Genomic DNA, 27,220 nt, shown 5'->3' with positions numbered 1-27,220 from the left:
GCTGGTAGGGGTGATGGGGGGTCTGGGGAAGTGGTGGTTGATGTTGTGTGTGTTGATGTCTATTTAGAGATTGTGTGCCAGTGAGTTTTGTAGTTTTTGTGTTTATGTGTGCTGCTTTTGTGTGTTGAGCTGGGTGCATGCAGATCTGTCTGTGTGCTTGGGATAGGTAGGGGGGTAGGGGTATTGGATTGGGAGTAGGGAGGTGGAGGGGGATGGAAGGTGGGGTGTGACTGGCTTCTGTTAGTGAGGAGGCCAGAGCCTGAAAAGAACTTTGTAGGCCAGAAATGACACTCAGAATGCCTTACAAGAAATCATTGGTCTGCTGGTCCCTCAATGGTATTCACAATGGCAGTCTGATCCACAGATATGCTCCACAGGAGGACAATAGCCTCCTCACTAAGGGGAGCAGAGGTAACATGGGCTGAGGCAGAGGTGCCTTTGGCAAAGGAGACACCTACCCTCCTGGGTGAGCAAACATGGCGACAGAACTGGGGGTGGTGGACAAGGATGGTACTGGAGTATGTCCACCACCAGTGGGGGGAAGAATCCTATGATGATGATGTAGATCCCATCTCCTCCGTGGCACTCCCTTCACCCTCTGGGCCACTTAGTCCCTCTGTCTTGGTGGTGTCTTGACCTTAGATCCTGTGGCTAGATGCTTCCCCACTCAACTGTGCCCTTTCTCTTTCACTTCCCTGGGCTGATGCTAGAAATACAAAGAGAGATAGGGTCAGCATATTTCCATGATTATACTTGAACAACAGCTCTAATTAGCAAACAATACCATGAAGTCAAGTAGACCCAGCAAAAAAACTCTACCAAAATGGCCTTTAAATGTACCATACCATATGCATGCATGCATTCTGAACTGTCAACTGTTGCCCACAGAAAAATTAGGATATCAGACAACTACAATTGCATGGATGAAGTTGTGCAACGACTGTAACCGTTGAACAAATAGGAGACCACATCACCTTCAATGCTTTGCCTCATGAAGCATACATCAGTTATCTGTCGTCATACACAGTAGGCAAATGCCAACTGCTTTCCCACAGACCCCACATGCATACATACATTTGTCACATACATAATAACACAACAATGTGAAATGATGTTCCAGAACATGCCATGTTGCTGACAACAGATTTGCCTTGAGAAGGTGACATGGAAATACTCATGTCACACTGGAAACATATCAACAATGCAAACTTTACCAAATGTAAATTATTCCAATGGAGTCATGGAGGTAGTACTAATGTTGCTCAGAGTGGCCACACATTTGGCATGTAAATGCACACTGCAAACATCATGCTCAAAAATGCCTGAGAGATATGCCCCCAAAATCCACAACACAATAAATCCCCTGGAAATCACCACTAATGTCTAGCACCACTTACAATGACATACCATGCTAGCACCACTTACAATGACATACCATGATTGCATCAGTAGATACCATTGGATCCCTGTATGTTGAAGAAACCCAGAGATTTGCAAGTACTTGTCAAAGGCCCCCAACATGCTGCCCAATGGGAAGCTACATCACTGTCTCCATTTCGGTCATGCAAACCCAGATGTCTGTTGATAAATGGTTGTACCTAAACACATGTGATTTCAACAAAGCTGCAATTGTATGCCAAGAGTCAGGTTACAATACTTACCCATTACACCTGTGCAGTGAACTTTGCTTCATGATGCCATCTCAAAGCCATGGAAATGCACATTGTGGCTACAATATCTAGTCATACACATCTTGTCCCTCATTTCTTCTGCAGTTGTACACGCCGATTGACATTCTATGACATGTGAGGGTATGTGTCAGCCTGTAATCAATGATGACACACTCCTGTATGTGGCACAACACGAAATGTAACCCTATTATAAATGTCAAGTTCTGAACACACACGTTGGCATGCACATATATGGGAAGGAATACAGAAATTATCCCATTAACGCAGGTAGACTAGGCATGAAATTCAGCCTACAAATGTTTTTCAAAAGAGAAAGTGCTGCCAATTAGGCTCAGGGAATGTTGGCAACAGTGATGGTGCATAAATCATGTCAATGGGCATTACCCACTTACCAAGTGAAAGTATTCGTTTGTAGCTGCACCCCACAAAAAAGTATGCTCTGTCACATGTATGATGGACATCTTCACATTACAGACAGTTGTGAGGCACCAGTGTCTATCATGTGCTGAAGACAAGTAGGCTCAGGGTGGTTGATGCCAATATACTGATTTCAGCAGACACATGGCTGAGGACAGTAATCTATCACTATTTTTATTTTGGCCTTCAACACTGAGAAGTAGTGGTCTGTTCCACAGAATTTACACCCACTACAATGGACAATACTTGATTGATTGACTGAATACAGCCATGTGTTGTCCCTGGAGAGCAAGTGGTGTGTAAAGTCTACCCAGTTGTGTCATAGGTACCTGGGCAAATAGACAAGGCACATTAGTATGTACCGTATGACATGTCTACACAAACAATCACTCATCTACTGTATTACACATGGATCATCCCTAATTGCCGGGGGAGTACTATGACAGGCAGGAATGTGCTTTGCCCTTTACTCCCCCCACCCTGTGGCTACTGTGCTGTCCTCAAACGGCCATCAAGGTCTGGGAAGGCCACCACCAGAATGCAGGCCATTAGGGGATCATGGTCCGACGTGCACCCCATCCATGTTAGCAGGACATTCCCAGCTGGACCTCAGCAATCTTCTGGGCCTAGCATCTCAGGTCTTCCCACATCTTCCGACAGTGGGCGCTCTGTCGGCTGTGGACCCCAGGGCCTCACCTTTTAGGTGATGTCTTTTCATATCTCCTTCTTCTAATGGGCGTTACCCTGCATGGATGCATAAGAAAAATCTAGAGATTACAATCACAAGTTTTAACCCAAATGTTTGAGTCACACACGTCAGATGCATTAAGCTAGAACGTTTCAATTTGTTAACACTCCACAAGTGTGAAACACACAAACCAGCAAGTACATGGACGTGGCTACAGACATATATATTTCCATCCGGATACTAACTCACTACCCTGCTCATGGCCTACATTGACTATGAAAACTTACTGACACCAGGTATCTCATGCTTCAGCAACATGTACTGTGATGTGAGCCACAATGAAACACTGCACATATATGTAGCTTCTGAAGGGTAAACTCCTTAGGCCTGAATGTACCAACACATTCAGACTCCATGAAATTAACTCACTGCATACAGACCCACAGGCAACTAACGCAGTACAGACATCACCATGACGCTTGAGTGACAATGAAGGGACTGACATGGTGGGTACAGAAAGTGACTTCCCTGTCCATATGTAGACTTGTGGCCTAACACTTGCAGACTCATGCCCTTTCAGGGGGTGGCTTCTGTGGTATGTACCTGTAACACATAACACTCCTTTTGACGTATATGTCCATCCTATAGTATATACAGTATACAAAAGAATACATTGTACAATTACTTCCATGTGACCAAGCTACTGACTCACATATCATGGCCTCCAAGGAATCAAGACACACTGTCTGCACTGCTGGACTATAATTTGTGCAGCAAGCCACCACAGGAGAAATATGACATGTGAAGGTGACAACAGAGCTGTGTGAGTAAGGGATTTGTAACGAGGCAAAGACATACATTGTCAATGATGCAAAATGCACATATGGACTAGTTCCGGAATGTACCTCATTACCCATTCCTAATATAGTCAATGGACTAAGGCATTCAGGGCACGGTTTGCCACTAGAGCCTCATGTTGGTCCCATGTCAGGATCTGCTGGGGTGCAGGGAGTGGGCACAGTGCCACAGTTGCATAGCTACAGTGATTCTCCTAAAGCCTAGACTAGGTCCCATACTTGGGGATATATTTGACAGGCACTGATCTCTGCAGGCTGAGCATGCAGAGTGTACATAGCACTTAATTGCCATCAGTTCCATGGATAACAGTGCATCATGTAGCCATCATCAATATGGCATATGCTGTGTGTGGAACCTGAAGTGCAGAGTGAGTCAGGATATGGATTCCAGACTACAGTTAGGCAAGAACAGATATCGGGTTGAAAGATATGTTGTACTGCACACATTGCTTACAATATTCTCAAATGACTCATACAAGGTGCATACATATCTCATGCACATAGATACTTTCTTACATTTACAACAATCATGAAGAAAGAGATGTCATTGGACTGCAGTAAATTCTTACCTAGTTATGTGCATCCAACTAAAAGAGGATCTAGGACCCCCAAAGCCTCACACAACACAATCTGACTGAACTTACCACATAGTACTGAACACCAATACTTGCACATTGTACATCCCATTAATGCCACACAGACTGCAAAAACAGGCACACAAGAAGTCTAACTGGTATACAGCGGCACGTTGTAGCCTGTGAGGAGGAAAAATATGGTGAAGTACAGAGCAAATTGTGTACATTATTTACTTACCTGCTCGTCTGGTGAGCCATAGAGCTATCCATACAGGGATAGGACCTCATTAATGAGACTCTCCATCTCCTCCGGACAGAAGACAGGGGCTCTATCACCTTCCTGACGTAGCATGATTGCTTCCAGAGGTGGCACGCAGCAGCTCAGGTTGTGGATGTGTTGCTGGCAGCAGTGTCAGGAATCAAGTGAGTGAATCTGCACAACATGGCAGTCAGGCCTGCCATATACACAGTTGTCACTGCCGGCAGACACAGCCATTTGGCCACAACCACAACTGTCAACTTTAGCCTATGGTTGTGTCCCCCTCAGTTGCAACCGCCCACCACCATGATGACATCTGCCACCGTTCAAGGGCGGTTCCTAATGTCCAGTGGAGTGGGTCAGGTATCTGTCATTTTAATGGCCTGAAATTCTGTATTGGACCTTCTAAACTGTCAAACCTACCATGCCTGTTTTTTTGGCATCACAAATATCCTTATCATATCTTGTCATGTAGGTCCTTCTAGTCAACCTCAACTGTAGTATGTTGCAGGGCATGGATGGTGTTTTACAGAGGTGCATGGTCCACCACCGCCGATGGTCACTTTCGCAGTTGGAATATACAGTCAGATTTTGAGAGCTAACTGTGTTGCACATCCATGAGTTTTGTTGAAATCCATGTTTTGAACACGTGTTGGAAACCTGGGGATAACATGTGACCCTTGTGTACTTTGCAGCTGTGATGTGGCCTAGGTGTCATGTCTATCCAGTCAGAAATGATTTGTCCATGATATCGTTGGCATGCATCATATATGTTGCTGTGGACACACTGATTAATTTCACAAATCATATCTTGTCACACATAGGTACCCTGGGAGAGGGAGGATGCGACAACCTCCTGTCTACCATCCACTGCCAGACCTTCAGACCATGGAAGAATGGCATATCATCATGTACTACCATCTGAATAGGCAAACAATAGATGACTTATGCCACCAGCTGAAGCCAGATCTGACACCAGCTATTAGTTATCCAACCAGCATACCACCCATTGTATGAGCCATGTCAGTATCGCACTTCCTGGCCACAGGGTCCGCCCAACATACAGTGGCCCTATCTGCTGGAATATCCCAACCTATGTTCCGTCTGGTGTTAATGGATTTCCTCTCAGCAATATTGAAACACATTGACAGCTATATAAGGTTCCTCTGACGTGAGAATTTTGCTAATGTGAAGGCTGACTTTTATAGTTTAGGATGCCTCCCATATGTGGGGGGGCATTGAAGGCTAGATTGGTGCCACCCCAGGCCAGTGAACAAGTCTATCGAAACAGAAAGAACCTCCATTCCTTTAACGTGCAAGTTGTCTGTTTGGCGGATTTCTACATCTCATATGTCTATGCCCACCGGCTTCAGCCCATGATTCCTTCATTATGTGGAACAGCACCATACCCCAGCTGATGTCACAACTGCACCCAGAGAGGGCCTGGCTGGTTGATAAGTCATGATTGTGTGTGTGTGTGTGTGCAATGTCAGGTGCTATAATCATGAAGTAAGTGACTCATTGTTGCAATTATTTCATATTTCTTAACAGGAGACTCAGCATATCTAAACCATCCTTGGTTATTGACACCACTGCGGAATCCAACTACGCCAATGGAAGTCCACTTTAATGAGGCCCATGGAAGAACATGGCGGCCAATGGAACGGGCTTTTGGGCTCCTGATGGCCAGATTTAGGTGTCTGGACTGGACGGATGGAGCCCTCCTCTATTCACGTGGGAAAGTTTGTCAGATCACTGTGGCATGCTGCATGCTCCACAACATCGCCCTGCAGAGGAATATCCCAGACATCCCAGAGGAAGAGGAGCCTGCATTGCCACCAGGTAACAATCCTGAAATGACAATTGAGGATGGCAGTGGTGAAGAGGAAGGAGCTGACTTAGAGGAAGATCCTATCAACAGCTACTTGAATTGAATGTTTTAGAAACAGCTAGGGGGTTGATATTCTGCAATATTCAGCCAAAGGCTGCATTAAACAATTTTGACACATCCCAACCTTGATGATGTTGCTTTGGTTGTGTCACCTTCCTTGTAATGTATTTTGTTTTCCAATTGTTTGCTATGTGGCTTGTGTCATATGTATGGCTTCAAGTCTTTGCTCTCTGCACAGGTACACTGGCAGGTATCTGATGCTGTTCTGACATACAAAATAGGCATGGGTTGTTCCAAGTAACGTAGGGTAAAGAGTTTGGATGTATGAGACCTGTACTAAGAGATTTTGCACAGTCTTTGGTTGGAGGTACAGGAGTGGATATTGGACTTGTTTTGTGTCTTGTGATGGGCCTGATGCATCATTTGTGTCATCATGTGATTATCAGATATGTAGTCCTAGCTCGTGACCAAGTCATTTTACCTTCACATTTGCTAAACACTTTTATTTTCTCTGACCTGTATACAGCTATAGATGTGTTTCCTCATTGCAAACCACAGTGCCTGTGCCGCAACAATGACATATGTTTGTGTCAGACCACCAGATGCATGGGAATTGGATTATGATGGACCTGTGATCTGGGGCTGTTGTACTGGTATCTGTCTGTATCTTGGATTATGTGATGTTGGATTATTTATTTATTTTTGTATTGAACATATTCATCGCAATCAACAATAAAAAACAACAAGCAAATTCATATATGAACATAACAATAAATCTCTGGTAAATACACGAATAGTTACAAAAAGAAAGGATTACGTCATTAGAAACTGCTGACTCTACATTTTCAAAGTATATAAGTGCATAAAGTGCTCATACTTTACAATAATGGTGATTCTTAGGTGCAATGTAGGACATTTTTTTTTCTCATTGCATCAAAGAACTCTTCAGGGTGCAGGAGTGTATAAAGTGCTAGTGTCTTACAGTATGAGGACTTCTTGGACCAGTGCAAAACCAAAAACTAGGTATTTATATGGAATCATTGCATCCAGTGGAGTCCAAATATACTGATATTTTTGCAGGCTACCAGTTTGCCTGGCATATGCTTCTTCAAATGATCCTACCTGCTTTAGCTTTGTTATTCACTCCTGTGAGGTAGGCACTGTAGTTGTACGCCAGCATTAAAGAATCAAGGACTTTGTGACAGCTACTGATGCTGCAATAAAGCTCTGGATATATTTGCCCAGATTACATGTTTGATTTGAAATGCCAAAAAGAGCGAACTTTAAATACACCTCCAAAGTTACCTGGATTCCTTGGCTCAAAAGGCAGAATATCAAAATTGCATTAGCTTCAGGAAATCAAAAAAATGTGTGCCCAATCCCCATTTTCCTCGTGGAAACACCTGAAACAAACATTGTGAACAGATATGTACATTTTTGGATAGCTTTAGGGTTGAAGTTTGGGAACCAATGAGAAAGAAAACACATTCTTTTGAAATTAGCTGCCTAAAGTGCCTCATGGTCTAGAATCAAAATACCTTCCCAGTCCCTAGTTGTCAATCTGCATCCTGTTACCTGTTCTTGCTTTGTTAAGTGGTTTTCTATGCTTGGTGAATCGGTATATTTCCGTAAAGATTTGTACCAATTATCTATGCTTATCTTGCAGACTGCTATTCATGAGACTTGTTAGTTGGGTATAGCTATACTAAGGTTTGGGCTCTTTTACCCCGACTCAAAATGTTATTTCTGTTCAGTTACCCAACCAGAAGCCCAAATAAAAATCACTCAGTGTCCAATACCCTTTGGCATTCCAAATCCCACAAATAGTGTCTGGGATTGTCAGGTCGAACCCCTAGCAATCCTGTAGCCTGACCAATCGATGGCAAGGTCGAATTTGCCTTAACTTGAAAAGCTTTTGTATAAACCAGTGCATTTCAGCTAGACTTTATACTTTGGCTTTTTTGGTGGGTAGTTTCGCCATTTTTTTGAAATACTGGCAAACTGCATCCACTCTCCTGCACCAATTTTCTTATAAAAAACATTAAAACTGCCACCTGTGCCTCCATCCCTCGAACCCATTATCATCATCATATCCAGTCATACAGCCTGGTAGTACAGGAAAAAATCTGGTAGAGCCAGGCCTCCCTGCTCTTTATCCAACTGTAGGGTGGAATACTTTACTTTAGGATGTTTTCCTTTCCATAAAAATGTAATAATAAGGGAGTCTAATTGTTTTAAAAAAAGTATTACTGACCTGTACTGGGAGATTAGCAAAGAGAAATAAAAACAAATGTAACCTTGATATTTTGATTAATGGGACTTTTCCTATTAATGTAAGTGGAAGGAGGGACCATTTTTCACGTAAGCTTTTTACTTTAAGCAGCATTTTTTCAACATTAAGTTTAAATAGATCCATATAATTATGTGTCACCATAATCCCAGGGTATCTGTTGGGATAAATATTACCAAAGCTTTGAGGTAGTGCAGGAGGCAACACTAAAGAACAGGCATTGAACAGCAAAATCTCGGTTTTGTCCTGGTTGACCCTGTAACCCCCCAGATGTTGGATTAATGTGATGTGGTAAGTGATAAGGCTCAAGCTACTGACAGAAACCAGATTAATGTTAGCCATTTCCACATGACAACATCTGAGAAATCTCTTTCTCCCTAGGGGTCTGTACTTTGAAACATGTACTTTGACTCAGTAAGAGACACACATTCTTCTTTCTAAAAGTCACAATATATTGACAGTCAATGTGTTGTACACTGGAATAAAATTTTGGTTTGACCAGCCACTTGTACTAATGTGTTGGTGTGTAATGGTTATAATCCCGAGCTGGAAACTGAGTACCTGTGACATATCCCTCCTTGCACAGGTAGCTTGCGCCTTCATCATATGTTTCAAATGGTCACACATCTCTACATAGCAAAAAGTTGAAAATTAAGTAAGCAGACAATGAGTTTGTGATGGGTGAATTTAAGACAATGCTAATGTAGAAAATACATTTTGTGACACGAAGAAACAAAAATGTAAAGTGAAGGGGTCAGTCATGGTGAATAAAATAATTGGAGAAGATGCCACATCATTGGGAGTCCAAAGTCTAGAGTACTCCTCCCATTGGAGCAGGTAGGTGGTTGAGGATCAGTCAACAGAGTGAATGTGTGGCACACAAAGGAGGTCCTTTAGGAAGCATTTCACGCTGGCAGTAGTGGGTGTCTTTCCATCTGCACCTCCTGGATTCTTCGCTTGATGTCCCCTGTTGCATGGGGGGATCTGCTGCTACAGAGGCAGAGGTGTCTGTGTCTGGTTCTTTCTCTGGCAGGGCTTCCCTTCCAGTGGCTGGCACCAATGTAGATGTCCCTGCAGTTGATGAGCGAAAGGAAGGGGTAGACTGGTTTTGAAAATCCCTGCTCGGGGTGGTGTGACTGTCCCTCAGCACTCCTGTTAGGGTGGCCATGTTGGCTTTGTGAGACTCCATCTGTTCTGTTTCTATGCATGTCCCTCTGTAGCTGTTTGATTTCCTGGAAATCAGTCAAGACCTGGCCTATAACACCTTGGTACTCTTGATAGATCCCCAAGACGTGGCTAATGGTGTCTTGGCTGACAGCAGCCCCAGTGGCCTCAACCCAGTGGCCCACAGCATCCCTCCCACACACCCTACCCCCATAAGCCTGTGCCCTTGCCACAGGGTGCCCTCTCTAACTTGTTCTTGGACCCTCATTGTCAGAAGTGTTGTGACTCACTGCTGGTGTCTGACCAGGTTGCCCAGATGGTCCAGAACCATCCTCAATGTCCATACATCCAGGAGTGTCTTCTTCACTGAGGGCTTCATCCAGGTGGGGCAGTGTCAGTCTCTACTGTGGCCTTTGTGTGCCTAGTGGCAGCTCAAACTCTTGATGTACAACGTACAATTTTACTGGCTGTATTATGAAATCTGACTTTAACAGTTTAGTGTTACAGTAAGCAGAGACCTTGTACAAAGTTAAGTTGCAGTTAATCCGATTGTGGCAAGTACCCATGGTATTGGTTATATTGACATGACATTTGTGAAGCAAGGCAATTCCATTTATGTCAAGCAGTTTCTGATATGTGCAGATCATTAGCACTTGGGATGATGGCCTGAGAATGTCATCTTGCCACAAGTGCAGCCAAAACAGTGGCTAGGCAAGATATGTATTTTGGGATTTTAGGGCCCAGTTGATTGTGCTGCAAGCAGGTCCAGGAGTTTGTTGTACTAGTGTGACTGGAGCCATCATGTGGTCAGGGAAGTGTGAATGTGTCTGCTACCAAGACTGGTTATGCATCTTGAGGCTGAAGAGATCATTGATCTGCACACTGGATAAGGTGTCACTTCTTCAGTGAAGATGGAACTGTGTTGGCAGATACGTCTGTGATTTAGGCATACTCTGGTCAGTCCCAGATGAGTACACTTCAATTGAGAGTAAACAAACAGGTCTATTTAGGCAAATTACAGTGTTGGTGGTTGGAGGTAGAGAAACAGAGCCTCCTGGGAGCTGCATTCAGGTCACTCCTGCCACTTCGCAATACTTGACAAATGTTAGCCTCCCAGGTGAGTAAACGTAATTTGAGAGTTCACATATAGATGTATTTAGGCAAGTGGACACTGGGCTGGTGTTTAGAGTTAGAGAAACAGGGCATATTGGACGTTGCACTCATGTTATTCCCTCTACTTCGCAACACTTGACAAATGTTATCCTCCCAGGTGAATAAACTTCATTTGAGAGTTTACTAAGAGTTAGATTTGGACAAGGGATCCCTGTTCTGGTCTTTTGAGTTACAGACACAAGGCCTCCTGGCCTTAGCAGACTTGTCAGTCCCTGTACTGCGCACACTATACAAATGGTATTCCCCTGGATGAACACACATCATTTGTGGGTTACCAAACAATGGTGTCTGGAGAAAAGAACACAGGGCTGGTGAGTGGAGTAACAGTGACAGAGCCTTGTGGCCTAAACAGTCTCATTAGTCCCTGTACTACACACACTATACAAATGTTATCCCCCATATGAGTAAACTTCTTTTGTGGGTAACGAAACAAAGGTAGTTGGAGATGAGAACACAGGGCTGGTGAGTAGAGTAACACTAACAGAGCCTTCTGGCCTTAACAGTCATGTCTGCCCCTGTACTATATTCTATACCATAAGTACTCACAAAAAGTTTCCCAGGGGCCAAAAGGTTTTGTCTGTGATGTGACTGAGGGCTGCATTGATGCCAGAAGTGTGGCAGTCTGGGTGGGTGGTTCTGGGGTGCTGTGTCAGTAAAGTAGGTGTAGGGGAAACAAACCATATACATCCATTGCACAATGCGAAACTGGAAAACATGGGATTAATCCCGGCTCTCCAACTTTACCAAATTGTGTGATCCTAGGCAATTGTATAATTTCACTTGTCTTCCTTTTTTTTCATTATCATATTTAAAAGGATGTTGAAATACACAATTCCGGGTTGCACTGTACAACATCTTCCCCTGTGTTTGGTTAAATAAACTATAATGTTTCTGATGTATAATAGGACCCCAGCCCAAAGAGTGCACTTAACAACAGACTTGAATGTTAGTTTACCATTGACATTGTTAGGGTGGAGAAAGAATAAATGTTTGTTAAGTCATATTTGAAAACAATTGCTTTAAAAAATATATTTCTCAATGCACTAACATACAGTGATGTATTAAGGTTAAACGGTTCTGCATGTTAATGAAATACACTTTTTGAATTTTGAACAGACATTCTCATATTTTGACACTTTTGCTGCAAGATGTCTTTAAAAATAAAGGTGTTTGTAATGTTAGGTGGTGCAGGATCACCCAGTTACCTCCTTTCCTTAACTTCAATTAATCTTTGAATAAAGGCTTGCCTGTTTATTTATTCTTTTTAAATGTTAGTGCTTAGTTAAGGGAACAGTAACCCAGTACTGCTATTGACAAGAGGGCTGCATGTAACGGTCAGGAGGACCGCATGCGGCCTCTGGACCATACTTTGAGTATCACTGCACTATACAAATGTTATCCCCCAGATGACTAGACTTCATTTGTGAGTTACCAAACAATGGTATTTGCGATGTGAACACAGGGCAGATGAGTGGAGTAACAGTAACAGAGCCTCCTGGCCTCAGCAGTCTTATAACTCCCTGTATAACTAACACTTTACAAATGTTATCTCCCCAGGTGAGTCCACTTAATTTGAGGGTGAGTACATTTTAATTGGGTTGTAATCTAACAGGGGTATTTGGGTAAGTGTACACTGCACTGGTGGCTGGAGTTACAGATACAGTGCCTCCTGGCCTAGGCAATCAGGCCACTCCCTTTATTTCCCACACTATACAAATGGTATCCTCCCAGGTGAGTACACTTCAATTGAGATTTTGGGAACAGGGGTCTTTGGGCAAGTGAACACAAGTCTGGTGTATGGGGTAATAGAAACAATGCATTCTGGGAGTTGCATTCAGGTAATAATATATTGGCCCTCATTCTGACCCTGGTGGTTTGTAACCGCCAGGGCAGAGGGCAGAGGAAGCACCGCCAACAGGCTGGCGGTGCTTCCGGGGCAATTCTGACCGCGGCGGTAAAGCTGCGGTCAGAAAAGGGGAACCGGAGGTTTCCCGCCGGTTTTCCCCTGCCCCAGGGAATCCTCCATGGCGGCGCTGCATGCAGCGCCGCCATGGGGATTCCGACCCCCCTCCCGCCAGCCTGTTCCTGGCGGTTTACACCGCCAGGAAGAGGCTGGCGGGAACGGGTGTCGTGGGGCCCCTGGGGGCCCCTGCAGTGCCCCATTAAGATTTTCAGTGTCTGCTTGGCAGACACTGAAAATCGCGACGAGTGCAACTGCACCCGTCGCACCCCAGCAAATCCGTCGGCTCCATTCGGAGCCGGCTTCATCTTTGCTGGGGCTTTCCCGCCGCCCGCCGGGGTCGGAATGACCCCTATAGTTTGCCCACAAATCAGCAATAACTTGTATATCTGAAACAACACCTTAATCTAATTTCTGGAAAAGGTATGAGCATTTATGCAAGACAAGGATCTTTTTGCTTCCTTTGTAGAAATAAACAAAAGCAAAGATAAGAACAAATGCAAATATAGGAGCTCATAATGCTTAATGAATCATAACTTCTGGAAACAAACAAATGCAAACATAGTTTATAATCCTTAATGCAAGGTGCCTGAAATTAGTGTTGAAGTGCAAAGCCTATATAAAAATGTTGTGCTAGAATACTTTCTTAATATTCCAGCTTGGTCTGCCTTCAAACAATAACAGACTTCGTGGGTCTTCGAAATTCTGACAACAAAGTCCTGATGACAGCAATTATGATTCATAAATTGTCTGGCAAGGACACTGGGCCATAAAGAACTTATACCAATAACATTCAAAAGGGAAACCACCATCTGCTAATAACATGATAGTCTGCTAGCACCATGGGGGTGCAGTCCTTCTTGTCTTCAATTTTGTGTTTAGCGTAGTGTGGCCATCCGAGATGCAAAGCCTCTTTTCGGTGGTTCCCATAGCATGTTAGCCTCTTCTAGTCCTGAAGGAGCATACTTTCAAAAGAGTGAGAGTAATTTTTTCCTGTGAAGTACTAGTGCACAAAAATAAGTATCAACTAATTGATGCATATAAATAAAAGAGGCACCGAACAATAAAACTGCAGCACAGATGCCCTACTTAGATAAATGAATAAAAAGAGTCCACTTTTGAATAAATGTTAAACACATTTTTGAGTGGAAAAACAGAAATGCATTCAATACAATAAAATACATATATATTTAATTAAAAATAATAAGGACTACAAAATGAAACATTATGACGTTAGTGGTCTTTTGGAAAGACCGCCGCGGTGGCGGCTGCCAAAAGACCACCATGTTGGCAGAAATCCGACTGCCATTTTAGGAGTCACACTGTGAAGTATGCCAAAAAACAGCCAAAATTCCAAAACCGTCAGGACACTGAAGGACAGAAAAGAGGCAGTCCCACCACCAGCACCACCAGCCTGTAAAAATCCTCCCATCAGATTACGATCCACAAATTATGACAGGGGATCTTCCATGGCAGAAAACATTGGTGTGCAAACCACATCGGTCTGAACTCTCATCAGACAGTACACCACAACACATTGGATAGTTTGAATACCCCACAACTGAAACACATTCACACACCAGACACACCTACACACTGTATTATATAACACACAATTACACAACCCACAACCCTTTGCAACCAAAACTCCACACACAACCACAGAGAAGCAACATTTTACAGAGAAACAAAAAGCAAAATTAGCCACCCATACACATTTCACCGTGCACACATCCCACACCTTCACAACATACACAACACAAAATTTACTCTCACATACAATACACACCAAGTGTCACCCACTCACATCACAGCATCTACACCTCATCACTAACATTTCAATCCATCTTCTTTTTTACACTACCTCACCGTCTTCACCACCACTACCACGTACCCACAAAAGCACCCATGTCTCACTGATGATGATTTGAGGGTCATGGTGTACGAAATCGTCAGGGTAGAGCCACACCTATATGGCACAAGTCCAGCAAGCATCTATAGGCAGGAAAATGGAGCTGTTGCAAAGAATATTTGACAGGGTAAATTCTGTAAGCAACTATTCTTGCACAAGGGAGGACATCAGGAAGAGGTGGAATGACCTCAGGGGGTGAGTTCCATTGCTGGCAGGCACCAGCTGGCAGTCCTCAAGACTGGCCGTGGTCCCTTTCCTCTCCCCTTACTTTCACATCTTGGAAGGAGAGTCTTGGACATCCTGTATCCTGAGGGCCTCACAGGAATACCTGGGGGAGTGGAGTCTGGTAAGTCCCCAAAACATTCATATCACCAAAATATTTTGTCTTGCATGCTCCCTCACCACCTTTCCCCACCTCAATTACCAAACCACCAACTACCCATCTGTGCCAAATGTACAAATACCCCTCTCTGTCATGTCACATTTCTACTAAACTCACCTGGGTCCACAGTCCTTGAAAATGGCATGTGAAGTACTGAGAACTGACAGCACTCCTTCTCCCTGAAGGCACTTTTCCACCATAAAGAAAACCAATTGCATGTGAAACTAACAAGCAATATAACCCATCATAAATGTTCCACCATGAAACAGTTTATGGCAATGACAGCAATGCAATGGCCCACTTCAACTACAAGCAAACACAGCTACAGCTGAGTGCCCTATCAAACTACCCTTAGAAAACTTTTCCTAAGATTGACATTGACTCACCTGCGGTGGAAAACTAGATGCCAAACTGGATGCATTTGCAGTACATCCAGATAGAGGCCAATGTCTACTCCTATACTGTGTGCCAACTCTGACACCATTGTGCATTGTTCAGCTATTAGTTGGAATTATGATGGCATACACTTTACTAGGCAAAAATGTAATCATGTATGTCATCAGTGAGATAACATAAGAGGATATCAGCAGCCATCTAACTACCAACATAGTCAAACAGCTTGGAGCATGGTATATGGAATTGAAAAGTCTGACTCTGACTTTATTCTAACTAAGAATTGTTAGAAGCTTTCATTATCATTTTAGGTGATCATGTAAAGGCAGTGTGTGTGTCTCCCACAACATCACTAGTTCTCATATTTACACATCACTAGTTGCCTCACTTACACCAACTGTGTGTTCCACTTTTCCCACAGGTAACCTTGACTTCGTCACCATGGAGAGGACACCAGAGACTGTTGCAACCTCTCTGGACGAAGACCCCAGTGAGGACAACACCCCTGGATGTTTGGGTACTGACAAAGAAGCTGGCCTATCAGAGACAACTGGTCAGTCTACAACTGTCAGCCTCACCCTGCCCAGAGTGAGTCCTCCCAGCCCTGTTGCCTCTACCTCACAGGCAGCTATTAATCCCAAACTTGTGTCCCACGGACTGTCTCTTCCCTTATGTGCCCTCCAATATAGGTACCTGAATCACCTCTTGTCACCCCTGACAATGATGGTCCTGCCACCAGTGGGAGTGGGCATAGTGTGTCAGGGCACATGGGAGTAAGGTACATGGGAAGGATGGTGTAGGCCAGATGATGGGGGTTGAATGGGGCACTATTGACCAGGACACCATCTCCCAAGTTTTGGGAGCCTACCAAAATTCCCAAGGCAAGATGGGCCAGGTACTCACCTTGATGGGGAAATCCAACAGCTGCAAAGGGAAAACCACCAGCAAGCCATGCAATAGTGGCAGGCTCAAAATGTCATCCTGACTTCTATTGCTGGGGTGCTGAGGGACATCAACACTATCCTGAGTAGGTCTGGCACCCAATAGCAGGCCTCTTCCACTACTAATTATTCTTCATGCCCTTCAACATCGGTGGCTGCTAGTGGAATGGAGGCCCTGCCAGGGAAAGGACATTCCCCAGGCACCCTACCCTCTGTAGCTAAAAAACCCACCTCCCCCTGGCAAACGTGGATGTCCACCCAGATATCCAGGTGTAACAGATACCAGGACCAAACCCACTGCCAGGAAGTGAACCTTTCCTGATTGTTCTGAAACCTAACTGAATTTTCCAATTGTTCAAGGACACTGCACTTGTGTCTTCAAAAGGTGTAGCAGCTACCCAGATGATCTCATCCGCAATGACTGACCTCTTTACTGTTTTCATTGTGTCATTTTGTTTTTCAATCACTCATATAGTTGTGCAGTCTCCAATAAATACCACTTAAACACTGGTCCTGTGTGAGTGTGATGTATCAACCATATTGAACTGTCAGGAACGACAACTCTTGTATCAAAATGTCCCTCTCTAATGTACAACCTTTGTTAGAGACTTCACATGTGTGGTGTATAACTAGGATACATTTAACATTGGGATTGTTACATAGAAATGCAAACTTCTGCTGTATTGTACATCTCCACATATTTATCTGTAGATTTTCAATCAGCAGATACAGTAACACTGCTGGTGACTTCAGAATGTCAGCTCAGGTGTCATGCACTACTAACACACAGGATCCTGAAATTAGGGGCATGTTAGTATTTCTACAACCCAAGAGGCAAACAGAGAGGTTCTATGTATCACCAGGTAAAGCCTTATCACATACCCAACACCTTTGCTTCCTAATAAACATACTCCATGATACAGACAGAGACCAGTACTGATGTTCTCAGTCCTTGAACCTTTCATTAACCATGGTCAGGTAGTTGTAGACTTGCCTCTCACCTATGTCAGTCCTCAGAGACTTACACATTGGTCTGCAAAGTAGAAACACACTGACAGCTACGTACAAGGTAGGTCACATACAGCAGAAACCACTGTGATGGTAGAGGCTCTGGATTCCACATTATGGCATTTCAGACACAAGTGGACACACACATGGCACCATTTGTCCACCTCCAGTATCATACAGGTCTTCATGGTGGAAAGGCACACTGCCAACCCTCTGTCCTGACAATCTGGCCATATAATTCACACTCCACAATCCATGATAAACAGTTCCTGGTTTCATCCATGCCCACTTATCATGTCTACCTGCAAATCCCGTCCACACGAGGATGAGCCAAACAGAAACTCAGCTAATCTGTGTGTGACAAACATAAGGGATAGGACAGATTTTTACACATACATCACTTTGACAATTCATTAGTACCAGTGTGCCTTTGCTTGTGCATTTATATGACACTGTATACCTAACTGTTCTGTACACATTATAAGGTATCAAGCTGCATCCATATCTGATTCATTGGTACTGGAACAACCTAAGGCCTTACAGATGGCCTCACAGATGGTGGTAAATAGGAGGGTCAGGCATAAATTATACAATACACCTTGGACTCTCATTTGTAAAATCACATCACATACCTTTAGCCAGTTGAAGTACTCATTGATGAGATCTACCCTGATGTCTCCATCTTCATCTTCATCATGCTCATCCTCATTTGACAAATCTGCATTTACACCCACAGGAAAGGCTCACCCTCATCTGGTATGAATGGTATCTGACATCTCAGGGCAAGGTTGTGAAGCATGCAGCAGAAGACAACGATTATACATACCTTGTTGGGTGAGTATAGGAGGGCTCCTCCAGAATTGTCAAGGCTGTGAAATATTGCCTTCAAGAGCCCAAATGTCTCCTCAACAAGATACCTTGTTCTTCCGTGGGCCTCACTGAAGCGGAATTCCCCTGTGTGGTTGGGTACCTCACTGGTATCAACAACCAAGGACGGTTTTGATAGCCAGAGTCACCTGTAAGGAATAGTTACAACAACACCAACATATATCTTGGACAGTCACATTTGTGATAGCAGAAGAAAAACGAAACAAACACACATGATATCTATGACTTACCAACCAGCCAGGCCCTCTCTGTGTACAGTCGTGTCATCAGCAGTGGGATCTTGCAGTTCGGAATAATTAAGGCATCATGGACTGATCCAGGATACTTTGAACATACTTGAGAAATGTACAGGTCAGCCAAACAGACCACGTGGATGTTGTTGGATTGGTAGTTTTTCCTTTTCCTATATGCATGTTCTTTGGCACTGGGGGAACCAAGGTTACACAGGTGCCATTTATGGCTCCAACAAACATGTGGAATGTGTTTCCAAAGCATAATAGTCTGTCTTCACATAGGCCAAATCCTCACATTGGGGACATTTTATGTAGCTGTCCAGGTGTTTCAGCAATGCAGACAGTACAGCCTTCAAAACCAGACTGAACATGGGCTGAGACATCCCTGCAGTTAGGGCCACCACTGTATTCTGAAAGGGCCCAGTGGCCAGGAAGTGTAGCACTGACATAACTTGACCCTGGTCACCAGTGGGTTTGCTATTGGGTTTTTGAATGACCGGCATCAGATCTGGCTCTAGACGACATAGATCCATAATTGTATGCCTATTCAGGATATGGATTTGTATTATGTGTCTCTTTCACTGTGTGCAGGTCTACTAGTGGGTAGTACACTGGATGTTGTCTTCCTCTCCTCAAGCTAGGGTAACTATGTGGGAAAAAAACAGATTCAAGGTGAATTATTCAATCTTAAACATCATGAATATATTCACACATACAATATACAAATCTCAATATGATGTCAGATGAAACAAATACAATTTGATTTACAGGAAATAGCTATGCATTCTATGACTGTTTCCTTTATTCAGATCCCCTAAACCCTCAGACGTACTTTGCATGCAGTAATATCTGACAGGCAGTAAATGACAGATCTACCTAGTTTACATGTGAGACATATTTGTTGCACCTATAGTCCATTTACGTGGAAAATAGGATGTTGCCATAGATTTCTATGTCCATAGCCAGCCATACCTCTTTAACACAGTATTTAAAACGTACATGCACATTGTGACTAGTAAACATGAAGGCAGCACTTAAAATGTGTTCATAGAGACTAGTTTAAAGTAAATGATGCAGCTTCCATTACTTTTCCATACATATAGTTACCGCAAAATGGCAGCTGCCTGACCTATTGTACTGGACATGAGGAAGTGACTTAACTATGCCTGTGGATGTCATCATGGTGGTAGGCAGTTACAACTGAGGTAGACATCACCAATTGAACACATAGCTGCCTCTGGAGGTCTTGGGCAAATGGCAACATCCACGAGTGGTGACGGTCCTGTATGTGGCGGACGTGACCGCCAACGTCTGCAGTATTCCTCACTTGACTCCTGGCACTACTGCCAGCATGACCTGAGCTGCTGTGTACTGCTTTTGGGAGCAATCATGCCACATCCTGCAGGTGATAGGGTCCCAGTCTTCACTCCAGAATAGCTGGAAAAGCTTGTGGATGAGGTTCTACCCTTGTATGAACAGCTATATGGTGCACCAGAAGAGCAGGTGAGTCCAATGATATACCAATATGTGAAAGGTGTATTATGGTGTACATGAACTGTACAGGATTGTTCATCATGTGTGATTGTATGGGCATGTGTTAATGTGCATAGACAGGTATACAGTACTGAAACATAGTAGAATGTATGTTATCTAGCTTCCTTGATCCACAACATATATTTCAGCATGTACATCAATAATGGTGTGAGAAATAACAGTTGTGGCCTGGTCATATGTTGCTAGTCAATACCTAATTCTGATCATGCATGTTGTATGGCTGACTCCACTTCACACATGGCGTGGTTGCTAATGGTAATTTGGTAAGGAGTTTGAACTGTGAGGAAGGGTATGTTTGCTTGCTTGCTATGGCTAAAGTTTCTTCACCACTTGTGTTGGGATGGTGCATGTGGAGATAACATTCTCCTCTTGTCTGTGTTATCCATGCAGGGCAACACCCATCGAAAAAAGGGAATCTGGCGTGCTATTGCCAAGCAAGTGTGGATCCTAGAGGTCCAGAGCACCCACAGTAGGAAGTGGTGGGAGGACCTGTGACGTTGGGTTCAGAAGACGCAGAGGCACAGCTGGGGATGTCCTCCCAAGGAGGGAGGGGTGCTGGTCGGACCTTGATCCTCTTAATGGCCTGCATTTTGGCAGTGGCCTACCCTGATTTGGATGGGCATTTGAGGGAAGCACAACAGTCACAAGGGGGTAAGTACTGACTAGAAACATGTACATTCTTCTGCCAGTTCAGTGTATGATGTGTCTGTATTGAAGCGGTGACAATGTGGTAAGTGCTAAAGGCAAAGGGTCCCTTAGGAACACCTATGTGTACATTTTATAACATTCATATACAGGTGTGGACATTCTATTGTGTATAGGGACATAATACCCACCTATGTTAATCCTATTGCATAAAAGCATATGGTCATGTCATATGACTATGCCATATGTGTACCACTATACCGCTCAATATATACCCTGCTGGTTTATCCTCCCTACCTACGGATCCATACTCCAAATATCCTTTTAGTAAGTTGTCCAGGTATTTGGCATCTATCCATTCCAATGTCCCTGAATCTAGCTCTATGTGCAACATTGCGTCTGACAGGCGAATAACAGTCCAAATATCCCTGAGTTGTGAAATAAATGTCATGTTTATTTGAGGGTGTGATCTTTATCTGGGAGTTCACATGGCATACTTGCTATTCTTACTCAGAGGTGAGAGGAGGTGTCCGCATTTTTAGGTGTGAACTCTACATTGGCACCCATAATGCTTAATCAGGATGGTCATCCTACATGCTGAAAAGCATGGTGGTATTACTGCATTCTTAGCGCAAGAAAATCATTGACATGGGGGTTCATACTATTTGTACCATGTACATGTTATTGTGAAGGTAAGTGGCTACCCTGCTATTCCCTTAGCATAAGGCAGGACATCCTCTGCATAGGTACAATATACACTGTTTAGCCAACATCATTTGTACATTGGTAATTCCTGCCAGTTTTCAGTTTTTTTATTTAACTTTGGCATACCTAAATTTGCACTGACGTAATTGTGTTGCAGGTGTTGTAGTTGAGAATCACATGTTAGTGGAATAGTATATGTTGTCAGTCAAATGGATTGGCTCTAGGTGTATGTCACAATCATGATTACCTTAGAAGTGTTTTTTGTCAGTGTAACTTTACTCTAAAGATGTAATGTTACTCATGTCTGAAATGTGGATGGTGATGTTGGTACTTAGATAATGTTATTTTGATGTTGGCTCTCATCATGATAAGTTGAACTGTATGTGACCTTCATGCACATGACAGGTCTCCATTGTATTTAGGGTGTTGGCATGCTCCCAGGGATTGTCTGTGGCTAAATCCTGTGTGCAAAGTAGGCCCCTTCTAGTGTTCATGACTTTGTTATCTAGGTGAGAAAGACTAAGATGAGTAGGTCCACAAATTCTGTATCAACTGTTGCAAAAACACAATTGATGAATGTGTTTCTGAAATGGGTTTGGAGTCCATTTTACTCCAAATGTGGATATGCCAATGGAGTAGGCGCATCTGAGCTATTTTACTTTTTGGAGGTTATCAACACAGTGACGTGATATATGTGATTTCTAAGCAACATGCAGTCTTGTTTTTGGCATTTAGGCCCTGATTATGACATTGGCGGTAAGTGCCGCTTACCGCCATGCTGAATGCCACCAACATACCGCGACCGTAGCGGTATACCACCACGGGTATTATGACCCACACATAGAAATCCACCACTATATAGACACACACACAAGTTCACCAGCCGAAAGGTCAGTGATAAACTGGCGGTACCAAAACCGACACCGTTACGCCAACAGAAATACGCCAACAGCATCATGACTCACGAATCACCTCAGCGGTCATTCAACCGAGGTAAACCATTGACGGTACACACTGCTGCGCTCAAAATACACACACACATGCAAAACAACACCACATTGGACAATTCAAACTACACACACCTGACACACATACACATACCACACCCACACCACTATAAAACACACACCCACACTACCCACAACCCTTTACGACCCAAAGAATTTGACAACTGAGAGAGAGAGAGACAAGCCAGAAGCACCCACTGAATCTGAGCCACAAAACACCATCACCCATACACCATCCACGCACCTCACAGCACACACCCCATCACATCACCCCACACACCCTCAAACACACCACTCACACTACACCCATGGCACCACAACAACACCCCAGATTCTCTGAGGAGCTAAGGGTCATGGTGGAGGAAATCATCCGGGTAGAGCCACAACTATTCGGATCACAGGTGCAGCAGACATCCATTGCTAGGAAGATGGAGCTATGGCGGAGAGTCGTGGACAGGGTCAACGCCGTGGGACAGCACCCAAGAACCAGGGATGACATCAGGAAGAGGTGGAATGACCTACGGGGGAAGGTACTTTCTGTGGTTGCAAGACACCAGATAGCAGTACAGAGGACTGACGGTGGACCCCCACCTCTTCCTCAACAACTAGCAACATGAGAGGAGCCAGTCTTGGCAATCATGCATCCTGAGGGCCTGGCAGGAGTAGCAGGAGGAATGGACTCTGGTAAGTCAATTCTTTACTACTTTCACCCCCTACCTGCATGCCATCACATACCCCTACACCTACCCTCACCCCCATCACCCCACCACCACACATACACCCCACCATCACAACACACCCCTCCCAGTACCCAGCACTGCATGCAAAAGCAATGCATGGACACCACTCACAGCCCTACATAGACAACGATCACCACAGCATGCACAGTAGTGCCAGCCAAATTACAACTCACACAAGCCAAAGCTGCCTTGATAATAACAACCAAAGATGGAAACACACCCATGCACAAGATGTCACACGCAGTAACAATAACACTGCATATACATCCCCACAGGACCCCCACACAATGTCACTGAGAGGAGAGTCCACCCCCAGAAGAGGCCCAGAGTGATGACAGCAGCTGTCCACGCCTGGATCAGAATGACCAACTTGGCCCATCGGGGACCTCTGGACAGTCAGTTACCCAGCCACATTCCCAAACCACCACAGAGATTCCCACCTCAGGAAAAACCAACACAGCACCCACCCAGCGGACCCATTCCTCTGTCCCCAGGACACGTCAATCAGCAGTGTGTCCACCACTACAGGGACCCCAGGCAACCTCACTAACACAGGACGATCAGGGACCTGGGGTCAGTGGCAGTGGGCACACGGTTCAGGGGACAGAGGCACAGGACAACAGGGAAGCTGGTCGGACTGCTGTGCGACAGGGGGAGGACAGGCCCAGGGAACCGACTCTCCACAAGGAACTCACCAACATCCTGGGAGCATACCACTATTCCCAGGAGACCATGGGCCAGATACTGGCCAAGCTGCAGGAGACCCAGCAGCTGCAGGAGGGACAGTACCTGGGGATCAGGGAGGACCTGAGGGACATCAACACCACCCTGGTCACCAATGCAGGGGTGCTGACAGACATGGCCAACACCATGAGTGAGGCAGTGGCACAACAACGGGTCCCTGACACTAGCCACAAGGAAGAACAGCCCTCCACCTCCGCTGACGCTAGTGGATAGGAGGCCCCACCACAAGAACAACAGGTCACCAGCACCCCACCCCCTGCAGAACGAGAACCACCATGCAACAGGTCCCTGTGATCCAGGCAGAAGCCAGAGAGCATTGCCAAGATTCCCACCATGAAAAGGGACTCCCCTGATTGTCACCCTTGTGTCCCACTCTGTCATCCTGTCCACCTTTAACTGATATTGCTCCACTTCCTATGGCCCCTTGGACAATGTACCTTTGATACCATTAGACTGGACTCTATCCTAGACGTTTCTCCACCATCAACCCAGCCCAGTGCAATACCCCCTACACATATTATCACAGAAATAAACACCCTTATAAAAAAGTATGGAGTCTGTCAATTGATTGGAATATGTGTTAGTGTAACAAGCTGTAAACATTGCAATTCAAATGTAGAGTTATATTTCCATAGGTATGACCTGTAGTGGGCAGCAGTAAACACACCAGGAGCCACAGTGGGGCTCTATCTGAAAATAGAGATGGCAAAGGGTACAGTAAGTGGCCATAGAAATAGGGAAATCAGGCTGCCATGTACAATGTTTAACACAAAACTGCAATGGAAGGTGAAGTTACAGTGTCTTACCTATGTGTCACTGGAAGTACTGTTGAATTATTGTAGTTCTGTTGTGCACATCCTCTTCCTCTGCCTCCTCTTTGTCACTGTCCACAGGCTCCCCCTCTGCCACACAACCATCCCCAGGCTCATCCTCATACAGAAAAGGCACCTGGTGTCTCAAGGCCAGGTTGTGTAACATGCAACGTGCAACGATGATCTGGCACACCTTCTTGGGTGAGTAGTACAGGGATCCACCTGTCATATGGAGGCACCTGAATCTGGCCTTCAGGAGGCAAAGGGTGTGCTTAATGATCCTCCTTGTTCGCCCATGTGCCTCATTGTATCGTTCCTCTGCCTTTGTCCTGGCATTCCTCACTGGGGTCAGTAGCCATGAGAGGTTGGGGTAACCAGAGTCACCTGTAAATATTGAGGGATACCTGTTAGCCACACACTCACCCTTAGGGCCAACCCCACACCCATATACCTACATCAACTGGGTGGGGAACATGGGATCACCTATTAGCCACACCCGGTGCCTCTGGAGTTGAGCAATCACATATAGGATGCTGCTATTCCTCAAGATAAAGGCATCATGCACAGAGCTAGGATACTTTGCATTGACATGGGATATGTATTGGTCCACCAAACACACTATCTGCACATTCAGAGAGTGAAAGCTCTTTTGATTTCTGAACACATGTCCATTTCTCCAGGGGGGGGGGGCGACAAAGGCAATACGTGTACCATCAATGGCACCAATGATGTTGGGGATATGTCCCATTGCATAGAAGTCAGCCTTCACTGTGGCCAAATCCTCCACCTGGGGGAATACGATGAAGCTGCACATGTGTTTCATCAGGGCAGACAACACTCTGGTCAGCACGTTTGAGAAGATAGGCTGTGACATTCCTGATGCCATGGCCACTGTCGCTTGGAAGGAACCACTTGCCAAGAAATGGAGCACTGACAGGACCTGCACTAGAGGGGGGATACCTGTGGGGTGGCGGATAGCTGAAATCAGGTCTGGCTCCAATTTGGAACACAGCTCTTGGATTGTGGACCTATCAAGTCTGTAGGTTAGGATAATGTGCCTGTCCTCCATTGTCGCCAGGTTCGCCAGGGACCTGTATCCGGGGGGATGTCTCCATCTCCTATTCATCTTCAGTGGTTGAACTCTAGGATGAAAAACAGTGAGCAGAAGGTCATATTCGAACATATACTCAGATTAATAAACAATTTTTGTTTGACAGAAACAGTATGTGAACTTGTAAGTCAGTTGATGTGCCTATGTCTGCTGTGACGCAGTTAGGTGCCATGGCCTGTGCCCCCCTGAAATGGCAGCCGCCTGTCCTGTGAGGACGGACAAGTGGAAATGAGGTAATTCCGCTGGCGTTGTGCGCCGTTGCGGTCGGCGGTCGATGACCGTCGTGCAACACTGCATTGGTTATCATTGGGGCCTACGCGTTCCAGGAGCCAATGGCGATGTACGACGGCGGTGACGGTATGCACCACAGTGGACATGATCACCATTTTCTATCTGTTCAATCACTTGCTACCTGACCTTCAACAGGAGAGGACCTACACTGCAAGTGCTGCTGTGAACTGTGTCTGGAAGCGACCATGGCTTGAGTGTCTGGGGAAAGGGCCCCTGCCTTCACTTCCGAGGAATTGGAGAGACTGGTGGATGGGATCCTACCTCAGTACCATTTACTTTATGGTCCTCCAGACCAACAGGCCAGTACACTGTGAGCACGATGCATGAGGCATGAATGTATGGAGTGCTGTGTGTGTAAGCCTCATGTAGGGGGGGCTGAGGGATCCTGGGAATAGTGCTGCATGTATGGTAGTCAATGTCTGTGCGTAAGGGGATGGGAGGAATATGGTGTGTTATGAGTATTTGGTGTGCCATCTCCAAGGAGGGGCGGACCCTGGGGGTCTTTGACAGGCGGAGCACCCATTGCCGCAAACGGTGGGAGGACCTGCGCCGCCTGGCAAGGAAGACGGCGGAGGCCCCGATGGGGCTGGCCTCCCAACAAGGAAGGGGTGCCCGTCGTACCCTGACCCCCCCTGATGTTCCGCATCCTGGCGGTGGCCTATCCAGAGTTGTATGGGCGCTTGAAGGCATCACAGCAGCCACAAGGGGGGGAGTACAGATTCAGATTCTTGACTTTGCATGCGTTAAGGTGTTACCTGGGTGGGGGATGTGGGATGTGGGTGCCCGTAGGCCAGGGTGAAAAGGCAGGGTAGGTTCCATGATGGGCAAGCTCAGATGCACTCCAACCACAATAATGTTGGTGGGCGTCTACTACTTGGCAGGGTCCTGT

Source organism: Pleurodeles waltl, chromosome 2_1 (genome assembly GCF_031143425.1).
Source record: "Pleurodeles waltl isolate 20211129_DDA chromosome 2_1, aPleWal1.hap1.20221129, whole genome shotgun sequence".
Lineage (NCBI taxonomy): Eukaryota > Metazoa > Chordata > Amphibia > Caudata > Salamandridae > Pleurodeles > Pleurodeles waltl.
The sequence above is the reverse complement of the archived record's forward strand: the minus strand, read 5'-3'. Positions refer to the sequence as shown.